Source organism: Coptis chinensis, chromosome 4 (assembly GCF_015680905.1).
Source record: "Coptis chinensis isolate HL-2020 chromosome 4, ASM1568090v1, whole genome shotgun sequence".
Taxonomy (NCBI): domain Eukaryota; kingdom Viridiplantae; phylum Streptophyta; class Magnoliopsida; order Ranunculales; family Ranunculaceae; genus Coptis; species Coptis chinensis.
In genome coordinates, this window is record NC_141459.1 from 50,809,618 (window position 1) to 50,817,931 (window position 8,314).

An 8,314-nucleotide genomic window follows, 5' to 3' on the forward strand; every position below is an offset into this window, starting at 1 on the left:
TCATTGTACTAATATCAATCAATTGAAATCTTTCAATGAATATATATTTGCACACAAGTTAGTTTTCTTGTAGTGCATGTGTACTGTGATTATATTCCATGTATGAAGAAGAGGATTATTGTATGTTTAATGTATGGATGAACCAACATGCCATCGATTAATTCACATATGAGTGCACATTTTAAGTGATCTAACTACGAAAAATTGATACCCCCAAATGTAACTGATAATAAGTCTAAATACATGCCCAAGGATCCAACACTAGATAGAACGCAAAGCAAATAGACATATAGAATACCCAAATATAGGATGGAATAATTACATAAGCAAAGACCAACACAATCTCAAACAGAATCCTCTAAGAACTAAGCAAATCTTTATGTTTGCTAAAATATGTGCACTTAATCAGAACTTCGATATCAGTTTTAGGAAGGCTCCAATCTAAATATAAAATAAAGGTACTAAGCTCACAATTCAAAGCTTGAAGATTAGGCCGACTGCGATAAGCTAACTTCCGTTATCCAATCCATTTGCAATACCCTGGGAAATAAATGAATGAAACAAATTGCAGTCCTAGTGAATACATACGAGTTGGAAAACCAAATCAATTAGAAACGAATAAAAAAAATGAAAAATAGCATTCAGACCAAGTGGAATAAAAGACATACTTTAGAAAAGAGTGCTACTAGCTTACAATGTTAGCCTAGCTAACTTAATTAGGGCAGTCAAAATAGCTACAGGTCATGAGCCTCCCCTTGGTATCACCAAAGGTCTTGATTCCTGTTTGTTTTTTTTGCAATTCTACAACTCTACTGAAACTTATAAGTTCTTAGATAGATGTCATTTAGCAATAAGCCTTTCACATAAATGGAATCATATATACTAACAGCACCCCCCCTATGAACAAGAGTGCATTCAACGTGGAACTCTAACAATTACTTGGTGCGACTAATTAACGTAATCTAGTATAAGTCTCATAAGCATATAAGCATTGCACCATGAGCTGAAATTTGTATAAATAGAGACTATTAGATAAGAAATTTTCAACTACACAATTAAACGAATCTATCTTAGTGTGAAATGTAACTAAGAATTAATAACCCGGCCTATACAAACATCCAAAGTTGCTGAAAGTGTAAACTTGGGAAATAAGAATGATACTTGCTAAAGCCGATCATTCCTCATCAATAAAAGAACAATATGAGCCTTAAGAGTCTTCAAAAGTTCAAACTTGACAATGAAATCAAGAAATAAGTTGATATCTACAAAAACTGAAAAGAAACTTGAACTCACCGTTGTTTAAACAAACGAAAAATCAAGAGAGAAGATACATAAAAAAATATTCATACCTAAATTTGAAGAGTAATTGGTGGGATATCTTTGTCTTGAGCTCTTCATCATCCTTCGTCTCATTGAAAGTGGTGAGATTTAGGGCTTGCTTAAGAGATTTTCTTTTTTGTACTAGTTCTAGATGATTCATCCTAATTAGAAGGGTCAAAACTTTACTAAAATTTTCTAACAAACAGGACTAAAAGAGATGTATTAGAACATCAAAATATCACAAGACATCCTTTTTCACTTATGTAACTCATACAACTCCCATTTAATCATCAGATCATGTTGCCAGTTTGTTTTCTAGAGCATTTTTTTTTAATAAAATTTATTTTCCAAATAGCATACACTTATTTTGATGTATTTTTTCCGTCTATAATTAACGTGAAAATTTGAGTCATCTGTATAGATATTGGTGCTAATTTGTTTAATTGTACTCACCTAAAGATCCAAAGAATAATTATTTGTTTCAAAGGGCAATTGGTAAATCAAAGTGGGGGGTGAATTGCATGTTGCAAAATAGCATAACTTTGTCTATTGTACTTCAATTCTAAAGTCGGTTTTACACTGAATAGATACTTTGGAGATATAAAAGATGAAAGAGTAAAATTGAGTGAGTTATACCTGGATACTCATAACTTTCTTGTTAGCTTCCAACTGACTTCCTGTCAAGCACAAGTAAAAATAGATAAGTTTCAATCCAAAAGAAGAGTATCTCACAACAAGTTAAAAAAAACTACAGATTACCCTTGCCAGCAGCCTTTTGCTTCTCCAAGTTCTTCTCGCGAGCCATCTTGGCTTTCTGACCGTTTCCTCCACCCATCGGATCAAGATGGCTGTGGTGTGTGGTGAGAGAGAGAGGGTTGAAAAAATATTGATGAAGAAGAGAAAAGAGACGCAACTTTTAAAAGAGATGATCAGAACATCAGAAGAAAATTTGCCCTAGTTTAAAAATAGCACAGCGGCAGTGAGAGACAAGAGAAAATACCCTAGTTTAGAATAAAACCGATCCAAAAAAGTGAGAGAGAGAGAGAGAAAGCGAGAGACGAGGGTACCGGCAGTGAGAGAGAGAGGTGGAGGAGACCGAAAAACGCAGCGGCGGTGTGAGAGAGAGAGAGAGGAGAGAAAGGAAAGTTATGTTTTATATTCCAATCAAAATAATAGAGCATTTCAAGTTTTTTAATTTGTAACACTTCTCACACGATTTTTAAGCGTTAGAAATTAATTCCTGAAATTCACCCTAATTAAACTAACACTTTACAACATTCCTAACGCTTATATAGCGTTGGCAACTTGCTAACAGTAAATAACCGTTACAAAGCAAAAAAAGTGTGTGTTACAAATATCCTGTTATGGTGTAGTGATATATATTATCAAAACAAAGTTCACTGATTTATACTACTCTATTATAAAATCCGGATATGTAGTTGGAACCACTAGATTAAGTTGATCTTGTAGGAACCGTTATTTCAGAACGAATATTTCTACAAACCGTGAGAACCACGCGTAGCGGAATCAATGGGGTTCTCACGATTTTAAATAGAAAACATACCTTTAAGAATCGGTTTAGATAACTCTGAGAATCCAAGCTTTATCAAATCTGAAATCAACAATCAACCCCTTGATCTTCAGTTGTATTCCTTTAGAATAGATTGGATGTTGTGTGGACAACGATCTACCAATCCCCTTCTTTCTCTCAAGATCAGAAACGAATTCAGATCTACTTTTCTTGCTTCTTTTTCAGAACCACTGAATAGTAAATTTTGGCCAGAGAGAAAGAGTATTCTATTTATAGGCTACAACAGGAACCATGAGGAGAAAAGGTTGGGCCTCCTGACGGGCTTGGGCTTCCCATGTTCGCCCCGAACACACGGCCCAAGTCCGTCAACAAATGGCTTATTCCACTAAAGGCCATTATTGCACTACCGCCCTAATCCCAAATTACGTGTTAGCGTTTATGGGCTCCATATTATATGCTCGTTGATCTCCCAGTGTTTAAGATATCGAATGTCCGTTGATTAAGTCAAGTTACTGACAAGTACATTAATCAACTTCTTATGTCCTTGAGTAGTACCACTCAACCTCATTGTCATGTCCGAATAAATCCACCTGCAGGGTTTACATGACAATCTTTTTGAGCTCTTCAAGGGGACATCATCAACCCAAATTCTTGCGGGACACAGATTCCTTCTATAATCAACAGCACACATTACATACAATGTCATTACCCAATCCATTGAGTTTGTTGATTCACCACTGAATCTCACTCATTGATAATTTCAAGTAATGTACAATACACGTAAGTGCCCGTTATTATATCCAGATTAGGAGGACAAGCATCCATAATAACAGAGGCGTTTGTTCTCTTATATAGTCAGTATAAGGAGAAACAACCTCACTTGGTCCTATTCAATACACACAAAGTGTACTAGTGTAATCCTATAGTCAAGATAGACTAATACCAGATTATACTACAACCGTACCAATGGGTTGTCCAAATCCATCTAGGTTGTGAACGATTACTTATACTTTATAAGGTACTGATGATATGATCTTTTGTGAGTCCACACCATATCATCTAAATCATAAAGTATTAGACACATGCACATAACTAATAACATATATAATATGCATAACATTTGCCCATATGATTCTCATTCAAAATATAAAGAATTAGAGTTAATACAAAAGTAATGCTTTTAGTATATAACCCTATCAGAATAGGCATGCAGACGCTCTGGCTTATGTGGCCGCCACCATGTTGGGGTCTGAGGAAAGAACTATAAAGGTGGGAATACTGGAGTGGCCAAGCATAGAGGAAATAATGGAGGTGTGCCATGTTGCAGAAGAAGAAAAGGGGTGGATGGATCCCATCAAGCGGGGGGCAGGTGACAGATAGGAACGAGAAAATGAGGTTGGAGCAGGTGTCTCAGATATATGTGTTGATGGAAGGGGAACTGTATAGGAAGAACTTCAATGGACCGCTGCTGAAATGTTTGGGGCCGCGATTATCATCAGAGGTGCAGGCAGAATTGCACGAAGGGAATTGTCGGAGCCACTCCGTAGGGAGGACTACGACACATCAGTTATTGATGCAAGGCTATTTTTGGCCTCATATGAAATGGGATGTAGTCAAATTTGCAAAGAGGTGTGACAAGTGTCAGAGATTTGCGCAGCGGATATTTGCACCGGCGGAGCCCCTGCATAACGTCTCCAGCCCTTTGCCCTTTGCCATGTGGGCATTAGATATCGTTGGGCCATTACCCATGGCTAGTGGCAAAAGAAGGTATATGTTAGCGGCCACAGACTACTTCACAAAATGGATAGAAGTCGTCCCGTTGCAGCAGATAAAGGAGACTCAAGTGATTATGTTTATATGGGAGAACATCATATGTCAGTTTGGGCTACCATATGTCATCATTGCAGACAATGGGACATAGTTTGCAGGAGCTAAGGTGGCGGCGTTCCTTAAAGCCTACAAAGTGAAGCAAGGGTTTTCGGCCCCCTATAACCCAGAAGGCAACGGGCAGGCGGAATCTTCCAACAAAACGATACTAAACAATCTGAAAAGAAAATTTGAAGATAGGAAGGGCGCATGGGCCGACGAGTTGAATCATGTTCTTTGGGCTTATAGAACCACCCTGCAAACCACCACCAAAGAGACCCCGTTCGCCTTAGCGTACGACATTGAGGCCGTGATTCCCGCGAAACTGGTGGCGACTACCAGGAGAACCAAGGCAGTGGAAGAAGGATCAATTTGGTGCATTTTGGCTAGAGATTTGAATTTGGCAGAAGAGAGAAGAGATGCAGCCCGTATCCATCTTGAAGAGTATCATCGGAGGTTACAGAGGCAATACAACAAGCGGGTCAGACCGCGGAAATTTAAGATAGGAGAATTGGTGCTCCGCCGTGTGACGTTAATCACTAAGGAGGAAAAGGACGGGAAATTGAGTCCAAACTGGGAAGAAAGACATAATCTTTGGAGGAAGGAGGGTCAGGAACCTATAAGCTTCGAACAATGGAAGGAAAGCTAATAGCGAGACCTTGGAACGTAAGAATGTTAAAAATGTTTTACAAGTGAATGTATTGAAGTTCAGAGCAATGTAAAGAGGGTCCCGAGCAGAGGACTAAAGTTGTTTATAAATATATAAAACCGTAACACTTTTGTGAAAAGAAATAGGTTTATTAGTCGAAATTTCTGAATGGGAACGCGAACACAAAAGACACATGGGACAATGAGAGTGACCCCATCTAGCTCTTATAGAGAGAGAAGCAGCAAGGGGATGAGCCCTTTGCTGACATTAGCTTTCGAAAGGGCCCTGGGCAAGACGAGTTGCTCCAGTAGGTCCCAGAAGCACCGAGCACACAGAGCGGGATGAGCCCTCCGCGGACCATAGATGTAAAAGACACATGAGGCAAGGAGAGTGACACCATTTGTCCTCTAGAGAGAGAGAAGGAGCGGAGGGGATGAGACCATCGCTGACAATGGCTTAGGAAAGGGCCCTGAGCAAGACGAGTTGCTCCAGCAGGTCCCGGAAGCACCGAGCACGCGGAGCGGGATGAGCCCTCCGCGGACCATGGATGTAAAAGACACATGGGGCAATGAGAGTGACCCCATTTGTCTCCTATAGAGTGAGAAGCAGCGGAGGGGAGGAGCCCTTCGCTGACAGTGACTTAGGAAAGGGCCCTAAGCAAGGGAGGGAAATGGCAGGAAGGCGTGAATGAGAAGGCAAGGAATAGACTAGAGACAAGAGATATATGTAGCAAATCTAATAAACGAAAGAAGGTTGCAGGGGAGAAGACAACAAGCATATAAAACTCAATCACATAGCAAAATACATAAACAGGGCGCGAGTCAGATTGCAAGTTAATAACAGTATTGTGATACACAAGAAAAACTAGGGCATTCCCTAGGTGGATGAATCAATGTTAGTTTCTTCAACAACACTTTCAATGACAGCAATGTGGGACTCTTCAATGATGGCAGCTGGAAGGGGATCTATGCCCATCGCAAGGTTCTCTGGGATGCCAGAGGGGTTGGCGGCTTCAGTATGGTCACCGGCAGCCTCAGGGGGTCTAGTCACCAGAACAGTAGGTTTGTCGGGGAGAAGGCGCCCCTCCTGAGTGAGCCGGTCGAGTTCCTCCTGGACCTTCTGGGCCACCCTCTTCTTAGCCAAAGCTTTGAAACGGTCGCGAAGAGTCGTCATATCCAGTTGGTGCTGCTCCAGAATCTTGGCGGTTTCATCTTGGTAGGCCCGGTTAAGGGCGTCCACGGCCTTTTGATGCTGTTGGGCGAGGGCATTCGAATCAAGCAAGTGGTGTTGGAAAAGTTCTTCTTTTTGGCAGCCCCGGCGTTCATTGACTGAGTCCATGTACCGCTGGTGGGAGGATTCGGCTGCAATCAGTTTATCTTGAACCTAGACTTTGGACAAATTGGCGGCGGCAAGGTCTAATTGAAGACTGGCATAAGACGCTCGCAAGCCAGAGGGGCCGTTGAGCTCTTGGTCCAGGGCGGTCACCTTATTCCTGGCACGGAGAAGGCCGCGGATCATAAAGGAGATGTCTAGACTCACCTGGGTAAAAAAGGTAGAGGGATAAAAAAAAAGAAAAAAAGAAAAAAAGAAAAAAAGTTGTACCCATTCCCAGTTAGTTTACAACGAAGTGTGATGTGAATCAAATGAACCCCCGTCCGCATAGGCAATGTCCTTAGGTAGATGGGCATTGTAGAACAAGGAGGAGGCCATGACAGCATTGTCTAGGGAGGAGTCCGTTGTATTCACTTTCCGGTTTCGCATATTGAAGATGGGATAGAAGTCCTCAATTGGTGCAAGACTGGAGGCCGGGGCGGCAGGCTGAGCGGGCTTCTTGCCAAGTCGGCGAGTGCAGGGAGAGGAGGCAGCTGGATGAAAGGGTGAAGAAGGAAGGGCTGGGCCTTCGGGCATGGGGGCATGTTGGGTTGTAGAGGCAAGCTCGTCAGAGGTGGATGTCTGTGGCCTCTTGGCTGGTGGTTGATCAGCGGGCGCATGCATGTCGGCGGGGGGAACTTCCATCACATTGTCATCAGAGTCGCTATCAAACAATTTCAACTTGTGGACGTCCATGTCTATAGTAGGTGAGGGGTGAGAGGTGAACTGGTCGTCCCAATGGGAGATAGAGCGGTAGGAAGGGATGTCGCTGGGAGTAGAGGAAGGGTGGAAATCTTGAGGTTCACAGGAGGCGGAAGTATGTGAGGAAGTTCGAGGAAGGGGGTGGTGTGAACTATGGGTATGAGATCTCTTCTTGGAAGGGGGAGATGCGTGGGCTTTCGTTCCTTGGGAGGGGGAGGACGAAAAAAGGGACCTGTTAAGCCGCGGAAGGTGTTGAGAGCGGGAATGGGCAATAAGGGAGTAGCGGTGGAGGGATGAATACCTAAGAAGTCATCTTGAGAAGAGCCAAGATCGTGAAGCTGGGCAAATATAGGACAGGAGATGTTGTCATAAATCCTTGATTTGGAATCTAGTCGCCAACCTGTAAATAAGAACAGAGGTGAGTTAGTAGATCAAAGGGAAAACATTTCGAAAAACAGAGAAAGAACTACGATACCCACCGCGGAGTCGAAAGGCGAGGTGGTTAAGAGTCAGGGAAGAGGGAATGTCCACGGACAGAAAGTCGCCTGATACATGGAGCGGATAATGGTGCCAAACTTTGTCGGAGGTGGTAAGCTTAAGGAGAAAAGATTGTTTTTTAGGGCGAACGCAGAAGGACTGGTATCCTATGCTAACATCCTTGGTGCTGGTTTTGAGGTAGTATTGAGAGTAGATATCGCGACTGGTAATCTTGGGTACACTGGTCTAGTTGTAGGAATTCGCGGCGTACATTATTCGCCAGAAATTACCTATACCTTGACAATAGGGAATGTTGAAGTGATTGCAAACTTCAACATCTAGGAGAGTAAGGGGAAGCCACAGACCGGCAACCATTTGACCTACGGTGATGACAAGAG

At 42.1% G+C, this 8,314-nt stretch overlaps 1 long non-coding RNA gene across 1 annotated transcript; it reads right to left on the reverse strand.

The window, feature by feature from the left end:
* Window positions 1-305: 305 nt before the first annotated feature.
* On the reverse strand, window positions 306-2,372 carry LOC147503876 (uncharacterized). Its single transcript, XR_015220283.1, has 3 exons — window positions 2,080-2,372; window positions 1,957-1,997; window positions 306-540 (listed from the first exon to the last, which is right to left on the reverse strand). It is a non-coding gene; the product is annotated as an uncharacterized LOC147503876 (long non-coding RNA).
* Window positions 2,373-8,314: the final 5,942 nt, after the last annotated feature.